This window comes from Pongo abelii, chromosome 4 (assembly GCF_028885655.2).
Source record: "Pongo abelii isolate AG06213 chromosome 4, NHGRI_mPonAbe1-v2.0_pri, whole genome shotgun sequence".
Taxonomy (NCBI): domain Eukaryota; kingdom Metazoa; phylum Chordata; class Mammalia; order Primates; family Hominidae; genus Pongo; species Pongo abelii.
In genome coordinates, this window is record NC_071989.2 from 159,116,543 (window position 1) to 159,141,480 (window position 24,938).

Below are 24,938 nucleotides of genomic sequence, written 5' to 3' on the forward strand. Positions count from 1 at the left end.
GTGCGATCTTGGCTCACTGCAACCTCCACCTCATGGGTTCAAGCGATTCTCCTGCCTCAGCCTCCCAAGTAGCTGGGATTACAGGTGCCCACCAGTAAACCAGGCTAATTTTTGTATTTTCAGTAGAGACAGGGTTTGCCATGTTGGCCAGGCTGGTCTTGAACTCCTGACCTCGTGATCCACCTGCCTCGGCCTCCCAAAGTGCTGGGATTACAGGTGTGAGCCACTGCGCCCGGCCAACATTTCTAATGAACTAAGCAGTTTTAGAAAATTAGAATCATATTTAAAATCTCAGAATCAAGAAAAAAATTGTGGCATTTCAGAACTTTAATGTGACAGAATTTTAGAACCAGATTTCTAGATCATGACATCGCTGACTGTGAATTTTAGCACTAACTCTCAGAGCCTGGAAGAACTTGATAAGAATCCTGGTCCCTTGCCCACCCAAGGCAGGGATCCACCTAGCCCACCCTAAGCAGCAGTGGTCCAGCCTCTGCCTACCCCTCTCCTTTGCTGGGTAGAGAACTCCCCCCTGACAAGGCCACTGGGTGTTTTGAATGGTTAGGGAGAGTTTCCTGATGCCGGGTGGTGCCTGCTGCCCTCAGCTTCTCCCATGCTCTCCATGGGTTCCCACACCACCTGTGGGGGCTCACAGGACAAGCCTGCGTCTTCCTTCTCAGCAAAGGCAAGAGTGCTGGGTCCTGCCTCTCCCCTTCCCCGGGCCACTGTCCTACAGGCTACAGGCCCTCCTTTGACACCAGTCTCTGCAGGTGGGCTTCAGGGACCCACACCAGGACTCTCAGCTCCTGGCAGGCCTCTCTGCTTCCCCATCCCTCAGCAAAGCTGTCCTGGGACCCCAGTAGTGCGGGGGTCCTGCCAGCCTCTCCTGATTGGTAGATTACCCTTTCTTTCCATCTGGGTGACTGGCCCCTACCTCCTGGTCTCTCAGTCCTGCCTGTTCCCAGCCCTGGGGAGACGTGGGATGAGTGACTATAGGTGATGGGCTGAGGGGTGGCACAGGAATCTCAGGTCGATTTCAGGAGCCCCAGGTCTGCCTGAAAAATGCTTTTTTTTTTTTTTTTTTTCCAACTTTAAGAGACTGAGGAGGAAGAAGGAAGAGGCTTTCTCATTGACAGAGTCACGAATTCCAAGGCAGTGCTGAGGGGCAGTGACTCACCCAGAGGTCTCCACACAGAGCAGAAAGGCTGGAATCAGTCAGGCGGGGTCCTGGTGGAGTAAAACTAGAACTGGGACTTGAAGGAAAGGGGTGCTGGGACTGTGATGAGGTGGAGGGGAGGGTATTCTGGGCAGAAGGAATGCTGGACACATGACCCAGTTCCAGCCTGCCTGGATAGAGCGGTCAGAGGGTGACAGGACGGCCATGTAGGTCAGTGACTGAGGGCAGCCTGGAGGTTAGCCTTGGTTGTGTGTGTGTGTGTGTGTGTGTGTGTGACAAAGAGAGAGAGAGAGGGAGAAAGAGAGAGAGACAGAGACAGACAGAGAGAATGAGAATATCCCAGTGAGCTATAGGGGAGGATTAGGTAAAAGTAACAGTAACAACTATAGTTTGGCTGGATGTGGTGGCTCACGCCTGTAATCCCAACACTTTGGGAGGCCAAGGTGGGTGGATCACCTGAGGTCAGGAGTTTCAGACCAGCCTGGCCAACATGCCAAAACCCCGTCTCTACTAAAAATACAAAAAAGAATTAGCCGGGCGTGGTGGTGTGTGCCTGTAATCCCAGCTACTCAGGAGGCTGAGGCAGGAGAATCGCTTGAACCCGGGAGGCGGAGGTTGCAGTGAGCCGAGATTGTGCCATTGCACTCTAGCCTGGGCAACAAGAACGAAACTCATCTCAAAAACAAACAAACAAACAAACAAACAAAAAAAACTATAGCTATGCCAGGCATAGTGCTAAGCAATTTCCTAATATTTCATTTAATCCTCTCAACAACCTTATAAGGTAAATACTATTATCCTCCTCCTGCAAATAAACAATTGAAACCAAGTTAAATGACAGTAAGTGAGGGCTGACCCTTGATTCTAACACAAGACAGTCTGATGTCAGAGCCCAAGCACTGAATGCGGGGTGAGTTGCAGAAGAAGGGAGGTGGGATTTGTATGGGGCATGCAGAGTCTGAGCATAAGTGAGTGTGACCGCATGCTTTGTGTGCTTTGGGGCTTATCCCTGCCATTCCCCTCACTCTTCCCACCCCCAGCCCCAGCTCCATCTCACCCCAGACACAGCCCAGACAGGTTGGAGTGAAGAAAGGGCCTTGGAATGATAAGAATGTCCATGCCTGTTGGAGCAGAGAGCCCCAGACAAGGGCTGGCCACCACACCGGTCCCAGAGCTGACTTCCCACAGGTCAGCACTGCTCCCTCACCCCCTGCTGGTATGTCTCTAAGCACCTAGGAATGGCATCTGGGCTGAACTCTGGGAGTCCTTACCAGCTTCTGAGATATGCAGGATAGGCAGAGGGGAATGCTGATAGACACTCTTCCAGATCTAGTCCCAGCTCACCTGCTGGCCACTGCTGGTCTAGGCAGGCCCCTCTGACTCCCTGGGCCTCAGTTTCTCCATTTCTTTTTTTTTTCTTTTTTGAGACGGAGTCTCGCTCTGTTGCCCAGGCTGGAGTGCAGTGGCGCAATTTCGGCTCACTGCAAGCTCCGCCTCCCGGGTTCACGCCATTCTCCTGCCTCAGTCTCCCGAGTAGCTGGGACTACAGGCGCCTGCCACCACGCCCGGCTAATTTTTTGTAATTTTAGTAGAGACGGGGTTTCACCATGTTAGTCAGGATGGTGTCGATCTCCGGACCTTGTGATCTGCCCACCTCGGCCTCCCAAAGTCCTGGGATTACAGGCTTGAGCCACCGTGCCCAGCAGTTTCTCCATTTCTATAAGGAGAATTGGATGTGTTCAGGGACAGGAGAATAACGCAGAGAAACAAAGTGGTCTTGTGTGTGTGTATGAGTGATGGGCATGGAGAACTGCAGACAACCTCCAGGCCAGGCAACTTCAACCACCCCTTCCTGCTTCACTCATTGGGAGCATTTTTGGACTCTGCTGTGCAGACACTGGGATCCTGAGCCAGCCAGTTAACATTTCAGTGTCCATTTGAACCCTTCCCCTCTTCTGGGGGTTAATCTAATGTTTTGATTTGAATGATGTCAAAAGTGTTAGTTCTAAAGTGAAGAGAATCAGAATCGCAGAATGAGGAGGTCAGATGGTGGAGGAGTGGATGAGAAATGGCCTGTGGTGAGGGCAAGTCCAGGGCAGAGCCCCACTGACTAGCAGCTGAGAGGATGGGAAAGAACAATCCCTGGACGACCCTTCACACCTACCGCCCTGACGGCACCTGAGCCTAGCACTCTGCTCGCCAGGCCTGGACTCAGCCCTGGGCCCTGGAGCAGGCCTTATCCTCAAGGGACTTTGAGCCTCTAGATGACAAGGGTCATCTAAAGACCACTTGTGCTTGGCAGTGTTTTACTTTGGTCAGGTTGTAATTGGTGCATTACAATGAACACAGTAAAAGGGGAAATGAACTGATTGACATTTATTTGTAGAAGCTGTCATCTTCTCTGTGTGAGCATTTTGTAGATCTTTTGGCCTCCATTCCTGTTCTCTTAGTCAAGCTAAATGGTCCAGGGACTGAAGATCCCAGTTTAGCCACAGCTTGGTTCTTTTGCAAGGTGAGGGGATCTCCTGCAGGTTGGGCAAAGCTTCATTTTCTCTTCTGTACAATGCGGGTGAAAAAAATTTCCGCTGTGTCTACCTCTCAGGGCTGCTGTGGGGCACCAAGGAATTGGTGTAGAGAATGAGAAAGTTCATTTGTTCTTTCTTTCTTTCTGTTTTTTTGTTTTTTGTCTTTTTGTTTATTTTGTTTGTTTGTTTGTTTTTGGGACGGAGTCTCACTCTGTTGCCCAGGCTGGAGTGCAGTGACGCGATCTTGGCTCACTGCAAGCTCTGCCTCCTGGGTTCACGCCATTCTCCTGTCTCAGCCTCCCCAGCAGCTGGGACTACAGGCACCCGCCACCACGCCCAGCTAATTTTTTGTATTTTTAGTAGAGACAGGGTTTCCCCATGTTACCCAGGATGGTCTCGCTCTCCTGCCCTTGTGATCCGTTGGCTTCAGCCTCCCAAAGTGCTGGGGATTATAGGCGTGAGCCACGGCACCCGGTCTCTCTCTCCCTCCCTCCCTCCCTCTCTCTCTCTTTCTTTCTTTTTTTTTTTTTGAGATGGCGTCTCACTCTGTCGCCCAGGCTGGAGTGCAGTGGCACAATCTTGGCTCACTGCAACCTCCGCCTTCCGGGTTCAAGCAATTCTCCTGCCTCAGCCTCCCAAGTAGCTGGGACTACAGACGCATGCCACCATGCCCAGCTAATTTTTGTATTTTTAGTAGAGACGGGGTTTCACCATATTGATCAGGCTGGTCTTGAACTCCTGACCTCATGATCCACCTGCCTTGGCCTCCCAAAGTGCTGGGATTACAGGCGTGAGCCACCTTGCTTGGCTTCTTCCTGGTTTTTAGAAAGCACTTTCTGGCCAGGCGCTGTGGCTCATGCCTGTAATCTCAGCACTTTGGGAGGCCAAGGGTGGCAGATCACCTGAGGTCAGGAGTTCGAGACCAGCCTGGCCAGCATGGTGAAACCCCGTCTCTACCAAACAAATAACAAACAAACAAACAAAATTAGCTGAGCGTGGTGGTGGGTGCCTGTAATCCCAGCTACTCAGGAGGCTGAGGCAGGATAATTGCTTGAACCTGGGAGACAGAGGTTGCAGTGAGCTGAGATCGCGCCACTACACTCCAGCCTGGGCAACACGAGCAAAACTCAGTCACAAAACAAAACAAAACAAAAACAAAACCAGGAGGAAAGTGCTACATGTGAAATGGATTGTGCTAGCAGCACCGAGGAGTGAGGGATGAAGGTCTGGGAAGGCACAACATGCATCTTTAGGCTCTGACTGAAACAGGAAACCTGGACCCCAAGACAGGACTTCTTTGGGAACCCACTGGAGGTGCTCTTCAAAGAGCAGTGGCACTGATGAAAGTGGTGTGTAGAAGGAAAGGGCACGAGGGAATCCTGTGGAAGTGAGGGAAGGAGGCACAGAGCCCAGGTGGTCTTGGCGAATCTGGGGGCTTATGGCCCGTAGGTACTGCGGGGTAGTGTGAGTGCTGACAATAATTGCATCTTTTAGTTGGATGGACCCGATTCCAAATGTCCTCTGCCACCCCTGTGTGTGTGACCTGGGGGAAGTTGCTGTACCTCTCTGGGTTGCTGAAGTAACAGATACAAGAAAGCAGGTGGCATGCATCAGAGTCAGTAATTAATTGCTGTGAATTACCCACATCCCCTATATCAGTCTTTGGTTTCCACATTTTATATGCATTGTATGGCTGAAGCAGGGATAGCCTGCCCACTTTACAGATTTTCTCTGCTGTTTGTTTAACAGATATCAAGGTCTGCCAGGAAGAAAATAGTCCTAGCACTTGAAAAGTTCAGTGTGTGTGTGTGTGTGTGTGTGTGTGTGTGTGTGTGTGTGTGTGTGTGTGTTGGGGGAGGGAGGGCGCAGTGGGGGGCGGAGGGAAAGAGAGAGGAAACTGTTACAGCATGTGGTCAATGCTGTAATTATGGTGAGCATGTTCTCCAAACCACAAATCAGGTCACGTGGTCTGACAGAGGCTATTTTCTGCCTCCACTGAAGTCCAAACATGAAATCACATGTAGTTACACATTCATTGAACCACCTTTTCTTTTTTTAAAGAAGCAAATGACATGAAATTTGGATTGTCCTTGACAAATCCTGCTATATTCCCAGAAAATCACTAGAGCTGTGACTGGGGCCCATACAGACCTCTAGCAGAAGCAAGAAGGTTTCCTGGACCAAGCGCTACTTAAGTGGGACCTTGAAGGCTAAATAAGTTTCCAGGCAGAGAAAAAGGTGGTGGCCTGGATGCCCTTGGGACAGGACTTACTCTTCCTGCTCTAAAGACAGCCCGGGCTGAGTGTGGTGGCTCACGCCTATAATCCCAGCACTTTGGGAGGCTAAGGTGGGAGGATCACTTGAGCTTGGGAGTTCAAGACCAGCCTGGGCAACATAGGGAGACCCTATATCTACAATTTTTTTTTTTTTTTTTTTTTTTGAGAGAGTTTTGCTCTTGTTGCCCAGGCTGGAGTGCAGTGGCGTGAATTCGGCTCACTGCAACCTCCGCCTCCCAGGTTCAAGTGATTCTCCTGCCTCAGCCTCCCAAGTAGCTGGGATTACAGGCACCCACCACCATGCCCGGCTAATTTTTTTTTGTATTTTTAGTAGAGACGGGGGTTTCACCATGTTGGCCAGGCTGGTCTCGAACTCCTGACCTAGTGATTCACCCGCCTCCGCCTCCCAAAGAGCGCCCGGCCTTTTTTTTTTTTTTTTTTTTTTTTGAGACGGATGGAGTCTTGCTCTGTCACCCAGGCTGGAGTGCAGTGGCTCAATCTCGGCTCACTGCACCCTTTGCCTCCCAGGTTCAAGCGATTCTCTTGCCTCAGCCTCCCAAGTAGCTGGGATTACATACATGCGTTATCATGCCTGGCTAATTTTTGTGTTTTTAGTAGAGACCAGGTTTCACCATGTTGGCCAGGCTGGTCTTGAACTCCTGACTTCAGGTGATCCACCAGCTTTGGCCTCCCAACGTTCTGGGATTACAGGTGTGAGCCAGTGCACCCGGCAATTCTTTTTTTTTTTTTTTTTTAAGAGACAAGGTCTCACCCTGTTACCCAGGCTAGAGTGCAGTGGTGTCATCATGGCTCACTGCAGCCTCGATCTTCCAGGCTCAAGTGATCCTCCTACCTCAGCCTCTCAAGTACCTGGGACCACAGGCGCACAACACTATGCCTAGAGTATGTATGTATGTAGAGACGGGATCTCCCTATGTTACCCAGGCTGGTCTTGAACTCCTGGGATCAAGTGATCCTCCTGCCTCAGCTGCGCCACTGTGCCCAGCCTCTACAAAATTTTTCTTTTTAAATTAGGTGGCACGTGCCTGTAGTTCCAGCTACTCAGGTGGCTGAAGTGGGAGGATTGCTTGAGCCTGGGAGGTCCAGGCTGCAGTAGGCCATGATCACAGCACTGCACTCCAACCTTGGCCACAGAACAAGACCCTGTTAAAAAAGAAAGAAAGGAAGAAGGGAGGGAGGGAGGGAGAGAGACAGAAAAGTAGCTTGCTGGGAACTGGTGGTGCTGGCTAAAGTAGGCAACAGTGTTTGTTTTCAGTTACTTTTCACTTTCATTGTTCCAAAGACCAGCCCCAGCCTCCTAGGAAACAAAATTGTTACAGACTAAAACAACGTAGTTACACTGCACTGTATCTTCCTATGTGTTACAGCACTTTCTCACAGTGGACTGTATAGTCTTTGAGGACAGGAACCACATCTGTCTTATCCATCTCTGTGTCTCCCTACTTCCCTTCTGCCACCAGGATGGTGTGAGGAAGACTGTAGAAGAGGCACTAATAATTGTTGAACAAAGAGTGAAGTACCATTGATGGGCATTTTGTTAGGTAGACAGTGTCCTCTGTTTCATAATGAACCTGTGAACTTTCATTTCATCTGTTTATTCAGCAAGTATGTGCTGGTTGCCTACAATGTACCTGGTGCTGTTTGGGGCACTGGGGCTCAGGGCGTCTGAGACACACACAGTCCTGCCCACATGGAGCTCACAATCTAGAGGGAGAGAGTGGCAGCTGACAGGTAACTATGAGGGTGATAAAGAGGGAGATGTGAAGTGTATACAGGAAGTCTGGTTTGGATTAGGGACTGAGGGAAAGCCCAGGAGGAAATTAAGTTTAATCTGAGACTTATAGCTGGGTATGGTGGCATGTACCTGTAGTCCCAGATACTAGAGATGCTGAGATGGGAGGATTGCTTGAGTGCAAGAGTTCGAGGCTGCAGCAAGCTGTGATCTTGCTCACTGTACTTCAGCCCCGATGACACAGCGAGACCCTGACACATTAAAAAAAAAAAAAAAAAGGGGCTGGTAATCCCAGCACTTTAGGAGGCCGAGGCAGGCAGAGACAGGCAGATTGCTTGAGCCCAGGAGTTTAAGACCAGCCTGGGCAACAGGGTGAAACTCTGTCTCTATAAAAAATTAAAAATTAGCTGGGCTTGGTGGCATATGCCTGAAGTCCCAGCTACTTGGGAGGCTGAGGTGGGAGGATTGCTTGAGCCTGGAAGGTCAAGGCTTCAGGGAGCCGTGATCACACCACTGCACTCTAGCCTGCAGGAAAAAAAGAAAAAAGAAAAAAAGAAAAAAAAATCTCAGACCTAAAGGATCACAATGAATCATTCATCTAACATTTAAACAGTCAACCCTCTGTACCCACAGATTCTGAATCTGTGGATTCAACCGACCATGGATCAAAAATATATTTTTAAAAATTGTCTGTATTGAACATGCACAGACTTTTTTTGGGTCATTATTCTCTAAAAAATATAGCAACTCTTTGCATACAATTTACATTGTATTAGGTATTATAAGTAATCTAGAGATGATTTAAAGTATATGGGAGGATGTGCATAGGTTATATGCAAATACTAAGCCATTTTATATCAGGGATATCCACACATTTTGATATCCATGAAAAGTCCTGGAATCATTCCCCCATGGATACTGAGGGACAACTGTAACTGTACAGTGCTTGTCCTGTAACAGATAACACACTAAGGGCTTTACATATTTAACTCATTTAATTCTCACAACAGCCCTGGGAGGTATGTTGTACTACTGTTATCCACACTTTAGAGAGGAGGGCTGAGCACAGACAGTTTGAAAAACTGGCCCAAGGTCACATAGTTTATATGTGGCAGAGTCGGGATTCAAACCCAGGAAGCCTGGCTTGAGTCCATACTCTATTTTATTTATTTATTTTATTTTATTTTTTATTTTTTTATTTTTTTTTGAGATGGAACTCGCTCTGTCGCCCAGACTGGGGTGCAGTGCTGCCATCTCTGCTCACCACAAGCTCCACCTCCCGGGTTCACACCATTCTCCTGCCTCAGCCTCCTGAGTAGCTGGGACTACAGGCGCCCGCACCATGCCCGGCTAATTTTTTTTTTTTTTTTTTGTATTTTTAGTAGAGACGGGGTTTCATTGTGTTAGCCAGGATGGTCTCAATCTCCTGACCTCGTGATCTGCCCACCTCGGCCTCCCAAAGTGCTGGGATTACAGGCGTGAGCCACCACGCGCGGCCTATTTTTTTTTCTTTTTTTTTTAAACTCTCATCTCATGGCATATTATGGCATCCATACTTTAAATGGGAAATTAGGTAAAGGGGAAGGTGGAGTATACTGCTGAGGGCGGTGGAGCCAATAAGGCAGGACAAGGCAGATAGTTTATCCTGGGAACTATGGGCCATTCTGGTGGTTTTAATTAGGAAATGGTCATGATGAGGTTGCAATAGAGTCAGAGAGAGGGAGAGACACAGTGAGGAGGCTGTAAACATGGTCAGGGCAGAGACCTGTGCAGCTTGGACTAGGGTGGTGATGATAAAGAAGACGGCCAGGGTGCAGTGACTCACACCTGTAATCCCAGCACTTTGGGAGGCTGAGGCGGATGGATCACGAGGTAAGGAGTTCAAGACCAGCCTGGCTAAGATGGTGAAACCCCACCTCTACTAAAGATACAAAAAAATTAGCTGGGCATGGTGGCGGGTGCCTGTAGTCCCAACTACTCGGGAGGCTGAAGCAGAGAATTGCTTGAACTCAGGAGGTGGAGGTTGCAGTGAACCAAGATCGTGGCACTGCACTCCAGCCTAGGCAACAGAGCAAGACTTCATCTCAAAAAGACAAAAAAAAAAGAAAGAAAAGATGGGGTTGGGTTAGAGAAAAAAACTGGACATAGGACCTATGGGACTGGCTCATGGATGGGATGTGGGGATGAGTGGAGCGTCAGGTTTTAGCACCGAACATGTGAATTGGACACACAGGAGGAAGAGAAGAAGCAGGTTGGTGAGTTCAGCCTTTGACTTGTTGGGTTGGAGCTGACTTTGGGACAGCCAACGAGGGTGTGAAGTGGGTAGTGGGAGCCACCTGGGGTCGAGGATGGAGTCTAGGCAGGGGGGCCCCTCAGCACAAAGATGGTCCTGTGGAGAGGGAGGAGCCAGGCCCTCAAGAGCAGTCTTCCTCAGAACCTCCCAGGGTGTGGTTAGAAATGTAGGTCCCATGCTTCACCTGGTCCCATGGCAGCCACCTACCTCCCTGGGTGGGGCCCAGGCCTCACCTCCTTATAGTTTCTCCGGGTGACAATGAGTTGGAAGGATTTGGGCCCAGCTCAGTGAAGAGCAACTCGGAAGACCTGAGAAGAGGAGCAAGGGCTGCCAGAGACGTGGAGTCGCCCCAACTCACAGGCTGCCTCCAAATGCTATGGATCTGCCACTCCCCTAGTGAGCCAGGGAGCTCAGCTCCCTGACCTGACTGGCCTGTTGGCTTCCGGCCCTTCCCTTCCCCTCCACATTCCCACAGGTTACTCTTATCACCTCTTTCACCTGTCTGCTCATTCTGCCAGGCCCTCAGGATAAGGTCTAGTCCCTGGACCTTATCACACACAAGGTCACTCGTCATCTGCTCCTGACCAGCTCTCCAGTTTTCTTGCTCATTTTTTCCTCCCTGCTTCCTCCATCCCCTTCCCCCATGCAACACTCTGCTTTTCCTGAGCCTTCCACGTGGCCTTTGCACGACTTGTTCCTTGTGCTGGGAATGTCCATCTCCCCACCCTGATCCCATCCATTCTTCCTGACCCTGCTCGGAAGCTGCCTCCTGTAAAATCTCCCTCAATATGCTCCCCTCTGGCCGGGCACAGTGGCTCATGCCTGTAATCCCAGCACTTTGGGAGGCCGAGGCGGGTAGATCACTTGAGGTCAGGAGTTCAAGACCAGCCTGACCAACGTGGTGAAACCCCATCTCTCATAAAAATACAAAAATTAGCCGGGCGTGGTGACAGGCACCTGTAATCCCAGTTACTCTGGAGACTGAGGCAGGAGAATCGCTTGAACCCGGGAGGTGGAGGTTGCAGTGAGCTGAGATCTCACCATTGCACTCCAACCTGGGTGACAGAGCGAGACTCCATCTCAAAAAAAAATAAAAACAAAAACAAGGCTCCCCTCTCTTCCTTAAGTCACAGCATTTTACTATATCTCACCAGCAGGCACTCAGCTCCACCAGCCTCTGGACATAAGGAGGGACATGCAGGTCATCTCCAAACAAATATGGACACTTCTTGGGAGTGCAAGCTCCTGTCTCTTTCAACTCTGCATCTGCCTTACCAGAAGCACAGTGCCTGGCACAGAGAAGATGCTTACAGGGCCTCATGCAGCTGGAAGGGACCCTCTAAGGCAGAAATTAGCGTGAGAAAGACCCAGACCATCTTCAAAGATTTTAGACTGCTCAGCACAGGAACACAGATCACCAAGGAGAATTTGCTGGTCTATGCTGATTACCCTTACCAAACTGGTAGAGTGACAGGACCACGTTCTAGGAAGTCACAAGCCTATCTCTGTATGTGGCCTGCAGTTTGGGCTTGTGGCCATCACCATCAGGTCCAGTCCTATCTGACTATACCCAGTCCAAAGATGTCACATGGTCACATATGGAAGTCAGAAGCTTGGTCCCATCTCCCAGCATCTCACTTTGTTAAGGCCTCCGCTTCTTTCCCCCTCTGAGATATGAGTAGGCTGACAGAAAGCCCCTTTCTTCAACACAAGGAGGTTGGCTTTTGGAGGAAACAGGAGTCTGTCCCATCCTTACGCGTCTGACTTGGCTTCTCTGTCCTCCTTTGCTTTGCTCTGGTGGCTTGTATTTTTTTTGAGCTTTGTTCCTACAGTTAGATAATCTTGAGCCTCTGAAGGTCCTTAGGATTCCACCAATCCACTGTTTTCCAAATTTGCCCCAGCCTTACCCCTAGACCTGCAGATTCAGGGACTCCAAGGGCCTGGCGATCTGCATCCTTAGCAAGCCCCTTAAGGGATTCACTCATCTAACCTCACCCACTCTTTTTTTTTTTTTTTTGAGCCAGAGTCTCGCTCTGTCACCCAGGCTCACTGCAAGCTCTGCCTCCCAGGTTCATGCCATTCTCCTGCCTCAGCCTCCGGAGTAGCTGGGACTATAGGCGCCCGCCACCACACCCGGCTAATTTTTTGTATATTTAGTACAGAGGGGGTTTCACTGTGTTAGACAGGATGGTCTTGATCTCCTGACCTCGTGATCCAGCCGTCTCAGCCTCCCAGAGTGCTGGCATTACAGGCGTGAGCCAGCGTGCCCGGCCTTTTTTTTTTTTTTTTGAGACAGAGTCTCACTCTATTGCCCAGGCTGGAGTGCAGTGGCGTGATCTCGGTCCACTGCAACCTCTGCCTCCCAGGTTCAAGTGATTCTCCTACCTCAGGCTCCCGAGTGGCTGGGATTACAGGTGCGAACCACCACACCCAGCTAATGTTTGTATTTTTAGTTAGAGACAGGGTTTCACCATGTTGGCCAGGCTAGTCTTGAACTCCTGACCTTGTGATCCACCACCTTGGCCTCCCAAAGTGCTGGGATTACAGGCGTGAGCCACCACACCCAGCCTTTTTTTTTTTTTTTTGAGACAGAGTCTTGCTCTGTCACCCAGGATGGAGTGCAGTGGCATGGCTCACTGCAACCTCCACCTCCTAGGTTCAAGTGATTCTCTTGCTTCAGCCTCCTGAGTAGCTGGGATTACAGGCACCTGCCACCATGCCCAGCTAATTTTTTTTTTTTTTTTGTATTTTTAGTAGAGATGGTTTTCACCATGTTAGCCAGGCTGGTCTCCAACTCCTGACCTCAAGTGATCCACCCGCCTGAACCTCCCAAAGTGTTGGGGTTATAGGCATGAGCCACCACACCCGGCCTTGCATATTTTTTGAGCTTTGTTCCTACAATTGGATAATTAAAAAAAATTTTTTTTTTTTTTGATACGGAGTCTTGCTCTGTCACCCAGGCTGGGGTGCAGTGGCACGATCTCGGCTCACTGCAACCTCCACCTCCCGGGTTCAAGCGATTTTCTCCTGCACTTAGTCTCCTGAGTAGCTGGGATTACAGACATGCGCCACCACCCCCAGCTAATTTTTGTATTTTTAGTAGACAGGAGGTTTCACTATGTTGGCCAAGCCAGTCTTGAACTCCTGACCTCGTGATCCGCCCGCCTCAGCTTCCCAAAGTGCTGGGATTACAGGCGTGAGCCACCGCGCCCGGCCCAGTTGGATAATCTTGAGCCTCTAAAGGTCCTTAAGAATCCACCAATCCACTGTTTCCCAGACTCAGGATCTCCAGGGGCCTGGTGATCTTCATCCTTACAAACTCCTTAAGGGATTCACTCATCCAACCCCACCCTGCTCATTTTACAGGCTGGCTCATGGACGGCAGAAAGCCCTCCACTGGGAGCAGGCCGATCCGAGTGCCAGCCTAGGCTCTCACTAACCTGCCAAATCATCTCATCTCTCTGAGCCTCATTGTTCCCATCTGTTTAACGGGAACAACCACTGTCATCCTGCCTAATCTGCATAGTCCTTGGGATGGTTAGAATAACAGGGTGGGGGGTGGGGGGTGGGAGGCAGGCTCAGCGGGAGAAGAGATTTGCACAAGGTCATTTACCTCTTCATCTGCTTGTTTTGTGCCAGGAGAGAGGATTCTGCTGGGAACAACTTGTTGGGAAAGATGACATTCTAGTAAACAATGAAACCAGTAAATGAACCACATAATCACGATAAAGGGGTTTTCGAGAGTCAGGGCAGAGTGTGTGTTGGGGGAGGGAGGGTCTGCCCAGGAGGGGTCACTCTGACAGAGCACTGGTGGTCGGGGAGCTGTCCCAGGAGGTCCTGGAGAGCTGTCACAAGCCCAGCGGTGGAAGAGCCTGGAGGCCCTCTCGAGCCCAGCTAGAGCGCTCCCAGGGCCCTCGGAGCCGCCGCGGGCGCGGGTCTTTGTCTCCCACATTCTCTCTGCCGCCTCTCCCGACCCCCAGCGCTGTTTCGTCTCTGACCCCGAATAACTTGTTGGTTTCCCCCCAGGCTTTGTTTCCCGGGGGTCACCGCCTCGGGGACGCCGGGCAGCCGCCCCAACCCTCGTGGGTCCTGCATCTGACACCCCCTCCGGCCCCCGCCCCCTACCCGCTCGGAGATAGGGGTCAAAGGCAGCCCGCGTCACGTGGTCGCCGAGCAGCACCGAATCGGCCGGGAGGGCCGAGGGAGAATCCGGGTGGAAGTCGAGAAATCCAGCCCCGATAGCAGCGCTCGGTCCCGCCCCGGCCCCCGCCCCGGCCCCCGCCCCGGGGCGCTCACCGCACGCCCGCAGGCCGCCCCGGCCTCCGGAGCTCTTCTCTGGCCGGCACCCACGCGGCATCACGGGATCGAACCCCGCTCCCAGCAGCCGCGATTCGGGGAGGTAGGCGCTGGGCCGAGGAGGTAAGGGGAGACGGGCTTGGGGGCTCTCGGCGCACGGGTACGCCCCTCTGGGCTAGGGGGCGAGGCAGCGCGCCCCAACCTCCAGTCTCCAGGGAGACCCCTCCCCGCCGCGGGACGAGGGGGAGGCTGCGAGCTGCCCCGGCGCAGCGCCGGGCCGGGACTGGGGGCTGGGCACCGGGAGGGAGCGGGAGGGGGAGGAGAGCGGGCAGGAGGAGGCGGCGGCGGCGGCGGCGGCGTGGAGCGGGGGTGGGAGCGGCGGGAGGCGGCCGCGAAGGGGTTAACCCTGGCCCGGGCCGGAGCCCGGAGGCGCACGCACGGCCCGGGGGACCCAGGCGTCCCGCTCCTCGCCGGGAGCGCCACTTCCCCCTTGTGGCGCCCCAGCCGTGGCAGGTAAGAGGCTGGGAGGGCCCGGGCCTGCCAGTCCCCTGTCGCCCAGCCGGTGGGGCCCGAGCCCGGCGTGCAGGCCGCGCGGGGCCCCCAGCGGCCGCCGGCGCAAGTTTGCTGCGGGCGGGCGCCGGGCGGGCGGGTGGAGTCGGCCGGGCCCCGCGCGCGGGGGTGGGAGGACAAAGGGTAGGGGGCCGCGCGGGGCCGGGGGAGGCTGGGGTGCGGGCGAGGGCAGCGCGGCAGCTGTAGGTCACGGATAATGTCACTCACGAGGAATGCCCCCTCCCCCTCCCCTGCTCCCGAACAGGGGAAACTTTTGTCTAGCGAGGGAGGGGGTTAGAGGCCGGGTCCTGGCTTCGCGAAGGCTGAGGCAGCCGGACCGGTTTTCTGCGGGCTCTGAGCGGCCTGCTGTCTAACTCCCCTCCTCCCTCAGGGTCTCGGGAGCAAGAAGTTCTCCCTTTGCACGCAGCTCTTTAACGCCCTGGGACAGGGGTGAGGAGGGGGCGCCGGTGGGACGGGTGGGCTCTAGGACCGGCCGGGAATCCGGGGACTGGCCACTTGGCTCTTTGCAGATTCGAGCAGCCCGGTGTGCCCTGCGAGGCTAAGGGAATACAGAGCCCCACCCCCTGAACGCCCCATTGTCGCCCTCCCCACCCAGGAGAGCTTTCAGAATGGCTTGCGGGCAGTTTTGTCTCTAGGTGTCTTCAGAGCGACCTGGCTGTTTGTCAGTTTCCAGCGGTGTGACCTTGAGTGGGTTCGTTACCTTCCCCTAGCCTCAGTTTCTTCACCTGTAAAATGGGGAGAATAGGATTTGCTAGAAAAAGGATAAGAGGAGTGTGTGGTATTTCAGTAAATGGTGGCATGCTTATATTCAACGAGTACATTTCACCTTTACTGTGTGTTAGGGCGCTGGACTAATGCATTGCTTTACATACATTCTCTCATTTAATTCTCCCACATTACTATTAACCACATTTTACGGAGGGGCAAACTGAGGCGCAGGGTTGTAAAGGTCACACAGATAGAAAGTGGTGGAGCTTGGATTTTACCTCCCTCTCTCAGCCTGTGTCTCAACCACAGATCTCTACAGTGTCTTGCTGTGACAGCTCACAGTTTATTTCTCCTTTTTTTTTTTTTTTTTTTACAACTTTGGCCTTGTACAGTTTCATTTTCAGTTGAAATTATGGGGACATCTGTCCTCTTCCCCATTTTCCCCCCCCGCAGGTAATGCTCTCTTCTGCCTGGTACTTGTTCCAAGTGAGGTCTTGTGCCCTGGCTCTTGTTAGCATGGGCAGCTGGAGCAGGAGGGAGGTCAGTTGGAGACTGGGCCTGGAACTCCGTAATGGTCCAAGTGCTGTTGCTGGCTGCTGGGTCTATGGCAGTGCGGGTGGTGCAGGGAGAAGCCCATCTCCCTGGCTCTGACTGGAGACAGCTGGTGGCTTTGTCAACAGGCCTCTCTCCCTAGCACCCAGGGACAGCCGAATCTTTACTTTTCATTCAGACCAGGTTACTTTCAGATCAGCAGGGGGCAGAGGTAGGGCAAGGGTGTTCTTGTGTAACTTGGCCATGGCAGGGGTTCTCATTGCTAACTAATAGACGCGTCTGGATGCCCAAAGTCCTTGAGGATAGTAATAGTGTCAGGATTGCAAAACCCTAATGGAGAATGCATGTGTGTACAGGTCCCTGAGACTAGCTAGCACAGTATTGGGCACCCTGTAGGCCCTCAGTAAATATCCCACAAGTGAATGTGTGAAGTGGCTTAGACTTCTGCTGGCTTTCACACCCTGGGCTGGTCCAATCATTTGGTGGGGGTGACATCTTATGAGTACTGATCAGGCTCTGATTGAGGTCCTTGAGTAATTACTTTAAAAATGGAAAACAAATTGCAATTTAATTAACAACATCTTAAATCTAGGGCTGAGAGAGAGTGTGATGGGTGGGGGTAGATAATGAGAGAAGTTCTTGGGGAAGGAAAGTTTGTGCATTTCAGCCTGCTCCCAGGGGTGTTCCAGCACTGTGTCTGGGTTTTTCAGGATTTGTAGGCTTTTTGAGGGCCCTGAGAATAGGGGGCCCTCCTGGGCTGATAGTTCTGCTTGTAGGAATAAATGTGGAAATTCCGTTGCTTTGCTGGACATTGAGGGGACTCAGAAAAGCAGGGCATTGAATGGAGAAGTTGGAAGGCTGACTCGTCATATGGTCAGACTGTCCTTGTCATTGTGGTCAGAGCAAGAGTAAAGGCCTCTGGGGGAATCAACAAGTAAAGGGAGGGCCCCAGCAAGTAAGAGAACATGGATAGTGAGCCTCCTGTCACAAGGAGGTATGCGAGGAACAGTTTTGTAATCACAAGTTGAGGATGTGGTCAAGAATTTAAGATCATAGGCTGGGGGTTGGCATCTGACAAACTCACAAATGGGCTCTGGTCTAGGCAGCCTGGAGCTCTCTCTGCCCTGGGCTTTGGACCTGCTTGGCTGTGCTTTGGCCGCTCTTCCATGCTTTGGGACCAGAGCCAGGCCTGCAAGTCTCTAGAGGCTGGGCCGACTTCTACTGGCCTGGAATTTGGATTTGAGTATGGCTTGAAATATCTGGACTGTTGGGAGGACTTGGACATTCTTTACTTGAAATGGAACATTAGGGTAATTTGTGAAATGTGTATGGAAAATGTCTGTGGCTGAGGGTGACAGGGGACATGAAATGGGGTGCAGTCCTGCTGGATTCAGGAGAGGCTGTTCTGATGGGGGACGGAAGACAAGGATTCAAATGATGGCTATGGGGCAGGATCTGATCAGTTATAGATGGGTTTTGGAAGGTCAGTGGAAGGAAACGCTTTCTGCTTATTAATGTCAGCAAGGCTTCCTAGAGGAGGAAGTGTTTTCGAGGGTGCAGACTGCGGCAAATGGGACAATAGGAGACAAGATTAGGTCATGGGGAGCCTGTAGTGCCCTGCTCAGGAGTTTGGATTTTATTCTGTAGCCTATAAAGAGGACAGAGGGTTGTAAGTAGCTCATTGACTCGATGCCTGTTCCTGTGCCTTGTGTCAGGCACCATGCCAGGCTCTTTACAGACACCCCATTGAAATCTCACAATACTCTGCAAAGTAGCTGCTGCTGCTGGTCCCCTATCCGTGCCCCATTTTCAGATGGGGAAATAGAGGCTCAGAGGGGTGGAGTCACTTATAGAGCTGGAATTTGAACCCAGGCCTGAACTATTTCTGCCTTACTGTGTTGCTTCTCAGGGGTCTTTTGACCAAAGATGGTAGCAAGACTGGCAGGATTAAGACCAGGCCAGAGATTGTGCTCATCATGGTCCTGCAGAAAGCTGACCACAGGCTGACTCAGGCAGTGGACTGAGAGGGAAGGAGGGGGAAGGAGGGGGAAGCTGCAGGACTTTGTAGCTGTCTTGGCATTTGGGGTCATCACAGGTGGTCTTAAGGTTTGGGGAATAACCCTTAAGGGGCAATATTACTGCTTTCAAATCCCTGAAAGGCCCTCTACAGGTAGGGGGCATAGTCTTGTCCTTCAGGGTTCCTGAGGATGGAGAAAGCAACAAGGGTGACAGCTCCAAGGAAGCTAGTCCGGAAGTAAGCTGCCCAGAAGGAAGATGAGAACAGCATGGCTGAAGGTATGCAAAGAGCCTGGAGAGCTGCAGAGGCGGCAGGAGGATGCATCAGCAGGGGCAGGCCTGGGTGGCCACTCTCAGTTCCCTTTTCACCCAAGATTCTCAGCATTTGGATGGTGCCCGTCCCACCTCCACCCCCTGTTTTCTCATAGCTTTGGAGCTGCCCTTCCTGCACGTCCTGGGGAGTTCCATATGGCCTGGCCTGCAGAGCTCCACTGGGAGAGTCCTTGCCGTTTGGAATACACTCAGCCCAGCTGACTGTCAAGGGGCGCCTTGGAGATGTCTGGAGCAGTGGCCAGAGCTGGGCTAAGGACGGTGCTTTCACAGAGGATTTGAACCCTCTGCTTCCATTTCTCATCTGTGAAATGGGGTCAGTCTCTTTTTCCTCACCTGTGAAGAAATAAGGCTAAATCATGAATCAGGCTGAATCGGTAGGGCTTAGGGCAAAATGGCTGGTGAGTTTGTGGGTTTGAAAGTGAAGACGCGGGCAGGGATTGTTCCCCTCCTTCCCTGCAGTGGAGGTTAAAGGAGGCTCTCTTGGTTTCTGGGGGTCACCAGCAAAGTTGCTTTCTCTGTCTGTGAGGCTCTTACAAAGCTCTGCCTCGCAGCTTCTGTCTTGGAGGTGTGGAGCTCAGTGGAAGAGGTGGATGTTTGGGGGGCAGCGGTCCTGGACCCTGTGGCCTCAGGGCTAAAGCCAATTTGCCATCAAAATCGTTATCTAGATGGAGGAGAGTTTGTGCTAAGTTGCCTCCTGGTCCTTTTTATTTCTACTCACCTTATTTCTTGAATACAGATTGGATTAATCTAATTTTAAAATGTGCATGACGAATGAGCATTTGTTTATTTGAGGGCAATGTATGGGAAGTGCCTGCTGTGTGACTGCAGGGCCCCCTCTCCCACTCCCCCTCAACCCTCAAGCAGAACTGGCCTCTTTCCCTCTCCCTGGCTGTGCTCCTGGCCCCTCCTACCTCTACAAATCTGCTCATGGTGAAAATGCTGCACTCCAGTCACTTCCCCTTGCTCACCCCAAAATCCTCCCTACCAGTACCCAGCTCCAGGGTCACCTCTTCCATGCAGCCATCCCTAATTCTCCAGAGCTGGCATTGCCTGCTCCCTCCTTTACATGTGTAGAACCTGTTACCTGGACCTCTCATGGGCCCTTCAGCTCCTAGCTTTGAACTCTAGCTTCCTAAAGACAAGTCTTATCTCCTCTAGGCTCTGTGCTCTGGAGGCAGGGGCTGCACATGACCGATTTCCAATGGGGGTGGGCAGTGTTGTAGAGTGGAATCAAAAGTCCTGGGTTCAAATCACCATTCTGCCACTATTAGCTGCATGATCTAGGGTAAATTACCTAAATTTCCCTGGACATCAGTTTCCTCAACTTCACAATGGGGATAATAATAGTTCTGTTTTGTTAGGGAGGTTAAGGAAATCAGTGCTTTGACATAGTAAGTTTGCAGTAAGTAGAAGCTGTTTAAAGATAACAGTTGTTATGATTATTGTTTGTAGCTAGAGGGGATCTGTCCTTTTAGAGATGAGAGAAAGAATCCCTGGACTTTGAGTTTCTGAACTTTCTGCCTAATGGCCTGAGATGGCATGTGCAGATGAGGAAACTGAGGCCTGGAGAGATAGAGCAATTTGCATGGCATGTGGGAACATCTGGTCTCATCTAGGAAGCTGGACGGGATTTCTTTTCTTGTTATGCCTCTGTTTTTCCTCTTCCTTCCTGTCATCAAGCCTAAGGTGCTCAAGTTCCATGGGCTCAATCTCCTCCCTGGTGACCATGTTGAAGGATGTCTAAAGATTACACCAGATAAATTGGGCTGGCTGGGAAGGTCCCGCTGGCCTGGCGGCCCTTTGGCTGTCCTTGTAACCAGGGACCCGTACCCCAGACTGCATGGGCTGGAGCTTTTTGAGGCCTCCCACCCAGTCTCGCTTTGCCTGGGAAGGGGGAGAGGATGGTGGCAGAGACAGGTGACATGGGCTTGGTCTTGGGGCAGGTGACTAGAAGATCCAGACAGAGCAAAGGTTGAGAGCCAGGCTCTGGAGCCAGGTGGCCTGCGTTCGGGTCCCTGCTGGGCTGCTTCCTATGTGTGAGACCTTGGGTAAGCTGTTTAGCTCTTCCTCTGTACAAAGGGGATGATAATTGTCCCCATCTGACAGGGTTTGGAAAGATAACACACTGTGAGCCCAATCTATGTGAGTTATCATTATTATTGTAGTTGATATTATTAACTAAGGAGCTCATTTAATCCTCACAACAGCAATGAGAGATAGGCACTATTATTATTCCCTTTTAGCAGATGTAGCAACCAAGGCTTAGAGAGGTAGGTGGCCAGCCTGGAGAAGTTTAGTCCCAGGGGATTACAGTCAGGGCCCGCTGCTTTCTGAGGGGTTGCTCTGGCCAGAGGAGGTAGACTTGTGTGAGGTGCTAGAAGGCAAATCCAATGGGTGGATGGGCCAGGAGAGGCTGACTTCAACTCAGTGTAATGAGGAGACTTAAAAAAAAAATTAGAGCAAGCCAAGATGGAAGGGATTGTGTCTGCAGGGAGCGAGCTCCCTGTTTCTGGAGGTGGGAGCAGAATCCTGGAGCTCATGTGATTAAGATGTGGTGGAGATTCTGGCCTCGTTCAGACCTGAGGTCTGGCTCCACGAGGGAGAGCTTGGATTTTTATCATCCCAGGCTGTCCAAGGGATTGGCCTGTCTGGGCAGGTCCCAGGGTGGCATTAGGTGGAGGTTTGCTATAGTCATAGCTGCACAGCAGCCACCTCTGGTTTACACCACCAGCCTTGCAAGTATGACCTGCCCAGGCAGAGGCCAGATGAGGAGAAATGAGTGTTGTCATAGCAGGGCCTTTACTCATGCTGTATCCTCTGCCTGCATTCATTCCCTCCCCCTCTCCTTATGCCCGGGCAACTCCTGCTAATGCTTCTATGAGTGTAAGCACCATCTATTCATGGAAGCTCTCCCTGATCCACCTGCAGGCTAAGTCAGTGGTTCTGAAAGTTGGGTTCTGGATCAGTAGCATCAGCATTACGTGGGAACTTGTTAGAAGTACAAATTATCTAGCTGTATACTGGACCTGCTGAATTAGATACCCTGGAGGGTGGGATTCAGCAATCTGTTTTAAGAACGTTCTTGCTGATTCTAATGCATGCTGAATTTTTTCTTTTCTTTTTTTTTTTTGAGGCAGAGTTTTGTTCTTGCTGCCCAGGCTGGAGTGCAATGGTGTGATCTCGGCTCACTGCAACCTCTGCCTCCCAGGTTCAAGTGATTCTCCCATCTCAGCCTCCCAAGTAGCTGGGATTACAGGTGACTGCCACCATGCCCAGCTAATTTTTGTATTTTTAGTAGAGACAGGGTTCCACCATGTTGGCCAGGCTGGTCTCGAACTCCTGACCTCAGGTTATCTGCCCACCTCGGCCTCCTAAAGTGCTGGGATTACAGGCATGAGCCACCGCGCCTGGCCGCATGCTGAATTTTAAGAAATACTAGGATAGATCATTAAAAAAAAAACTGATGCCTGTTTCCTTGGGCTCTCTTGTTTTCAGCATATTCAGTCATCCAGCAGATGTGGGGGACCCAGAGTAAAGCCCAGGTTCTCACCACCCTGTTTTCAAGGAGCCTCCATCTTGTAACAGCTCTCTATCCCCCAGGAAACAATCTCGTGACACGATGATGGGATATAACAGAAACCCCAACATGATTATAGGAGCCGGTGCTGGGGCAACATGAGGAAGGCAGGATTGGGGAGCTGGAAGAGCAGGGGAGATTTTGTGGGTGGCAAGCATGGGTGCCAGGGACGTGGCAGCTCTCTTCTGGGGCGGGGGCCAGGGCAGGGGTTGGGCAGAGAGCATGGGCTCTGCCTTAAAGAATAGCGTGCTTAGGGCCGGGCGTGGTGGCTCATGCCTGTAATCCCAGCACTTTGGGAGGCCGAAATGGGTGGATCACCTGAGGTCAGGAGTTTGAGACCAGCCTGGCCAACATGGTGAAACCCCATCTCTACTAAAATACAAAAATTAGCTGGGAGTGGTGATGGGTGCCTGTAATCCCAGCTACTTGGGAAGCTGAGGCAGGAGAATTGCTTGAAACCGGGAGGTGGAGGTTGCAGTGAGCTGTGATTGTGCCACTGCACTCCAGCCTGGGCAGCAGAGCAAGACTCCATCTCAAAAAAAAAAAAAGTATAGTGTGCTTAGGTGTGTATATGCACGTGTGTGTGTGTGGTGTGGATGCACACATGTGCAATTACAATGGCCATATGTAGTCTGAGAGGGCTGAGTGGCCTTAACTGCTATCAATCCAGTGGTTTTAAGCATCTCAATAATTTTTTTCGTTTTTTTTTGAGACAGGTTCTCACTCTGTCACTGAGGCTGGAATGCAGTGGTGCGATCTTGGCTCACGGCAACCTCTGCCTCCCAGGTTCAAAGGATCCTCCCATTTCAGCCTCCTGAGTAGCTGGGACTGTAGGTGTGCACCACCACGCTCAGCTATTTATTTGTGTGTATTTTTTGTAGAGATGGGGTTTTACCATGTTTTGCAGGCTGGAATCCAACTGAGCTCAAGTGACCCTCCCACCTTGGCCTCCCAAAGTGTTGGGATTACAGGCATGAGCCACCACACCCAGTCAGCATCTCAATAATCTTTCTTTCTCTCTCCTTCCTTCCTTCCTTCCTTCCTTCCTTCCTTCCTTCCTTCCTTCCTACCTCCCTACCTCCCTCCCTCCCTCCCTCCCTCCCTCCCTCCCTCCCTCCCTCCCTCCCTCCCTTCCTTCCTTCCTTCCTTCCCTCCCTCTCTCTTTCTCTTTCTCTCTTTCTTTCCTTTTTTTTTTTTTTTTGAGACAGAGTCTTACTCTGTTGCCCAGGCTGGAATGCAATGGTGTGATCTTGGCTCACTGCAACCTCCGCCTCTCAGGTTCAAGCGATTCTCCTGCCTCAGCCTCCCGAGTAGCTGAGATTACAGATGTGTGCCACCACACCTGGCTAATTTTTGTATTTTTAGTAGAGATGGGGTTTCGCCATGTTGGCCAGGCTGGTCTCGAACTCCCGACCTCAAGTGATCCACCTGCCTTGGCCTCCCAAAGTGCTGGGATTACAGGCGTGAGCTACCGCGCCCGGCCTCAATAATTTTTTTTTTTTTTTTTTGAGACGGAGTCTTGCTCTGTCACCCAGTCTAGAGTGCAGTGGCGCGATCTCAGCTCACTGCAACCTCTGCCTACTGGGTTCAAGTGATTCTTCTGTCTCAGCCTGCCGAGTAGCTGGGACTACAGGCACACGCCACCATGCCCAGCTAATTTTTGTATTTTTACTAGAGACAGCATTTTGCCATATTGGCCAGGCTGGTCTTGAACTCCTGACCTCATGATCCACCTGCCTCGGCCTCCCAAAGTGTTGGGATTACAGGCGTGAGCCACTGCACCTGGCCTAAAAATTTTATTATTTTATTATTTTTTTTTTGTGATGGAGTTTCACTTTTGTTGCCCAGGCTAGAGTGCAATGGCGCGATCTGGGCTCATTGCAACCTCTGCCTCCTGGGTTCAAGCAATTCTCCTGTCTCAGCCTCCTGAGTAGCTGGGATTACAGGCGCCTGCCACCACGCCCGGCTAATTTTTGTATTTTTAGTAGAGATGGGGTTTCATCACATTGGTCAGGCTGGTCTTGAACTCCTGACCTCGAGTGATCTGACCGCCTCGGCCTTCCAAAGTGCTGGGATTACAGGCATGAGCCACCGCGCCCGGCCTTAATACTTTTAATGATGATGATCGTAATTGCTGCTCACATTTATTGACAGCTTATAAATGCTTGCTGGGCACTTCCATGTCACCTCATCAGAAGTAATCCCCAGGACAATCCTATAGGTAGGCACTATCATCACTATTATTGTCCCCACTTAATAGATGAAAATACTGAGGCCACATATAAGCTATAAGCTATAAGAGGATAGATCTAAGAATTCTATGGAGATATATAGAGTGCTTAAAGGCATGATCTCATTGGAAGGACAGCAGTAGGGGATTGTCATGGAGTGTTTGTATCATAGGCACAACTTATGGTGAATTTCTAAAGATGTCCCCAAATATATATTTTGTCAAATGAGTGAATTATGCTTTGGAGGAAGGTGGATGGGATTGCGTTGGGGTGGTTAGGGCTCCAGCCTCCAAGCTGGGGCTTCCACTGCAGACATTGTTGTTCTCCTGTTTTGTGGATGGGCTGTCTGAGGCCCAGAGATTCAGTGGTGAGTTCAAGGTTCCACTGCTAGGGCAAAAGAACAAATCAAAGAGATAAAAGTGGATCTCTAACTGGGCATGGTGGCACATGCCAGAAATCCCAGCTACTTGGGAGGCTGAGGTAGGAGGGTTGCTTAAGCCCAGGAGTTCAAGACCAGCCTGGACAACATAGACTCTGTCTCAAACAGCAAAAAGAGTAGATCTCCTTTGGTTCTAACGAGGGGATGTGAGATTCAAGATCAGAGCCCACTGTCCACTCTGCTGTCTTTTCC

At 51.3% G+C, this 24,938-nt stretch overlaps 1 protein-coding gene and 1 long non-coding RNA gene across 12 annotated transcripts in view; one reads left to right on the plus strand and one right to left on the minus strand.

Annotated features, from left to right (window-relative positions):
• Window positions 1-1,827: 1,827 nt before the first annotated feature.
• Window positions 1,828-14,489, minus strand: LOC103890752 (uncharacterized). The gene is made up of 3 exons (XR_655054.4): window positions 14,321-14,489; window positions 13,638-13,708; window positions 1,828-3,784 (listed from the first exon to the last, which is right to left on the minus strand). It is a non-coding gene; the product is annotated as an uncharacterized LOC103890752 (long non-coding RNA).
• The window catches only part of NDST1 (N-deacetylase and N-sulfotransferase 1), a 72,487-nt gene continuing 61,859 nt past the window's right edge, over window positions 14,311-24,938 (plus strand). For 3 of the 11 annotated variants that reach the window (XM_063724323.1, XM_054556070.2, XM_063724329.1), the window contains exon 1: window positions 14,311-14,443. The gene's annotated coding sequence lies outside the window, so the exon portion shown is untranslated. Of the gene's footprint in view, window positions 14,444-14,680; window positions 14,834-24,938 lie in introns of those variants that run through there. The other 8 variants (XM_063724326.1, XM_054556074.2, XM_063724327.1 and 5 more) reach the window with 5 other exon arrangements.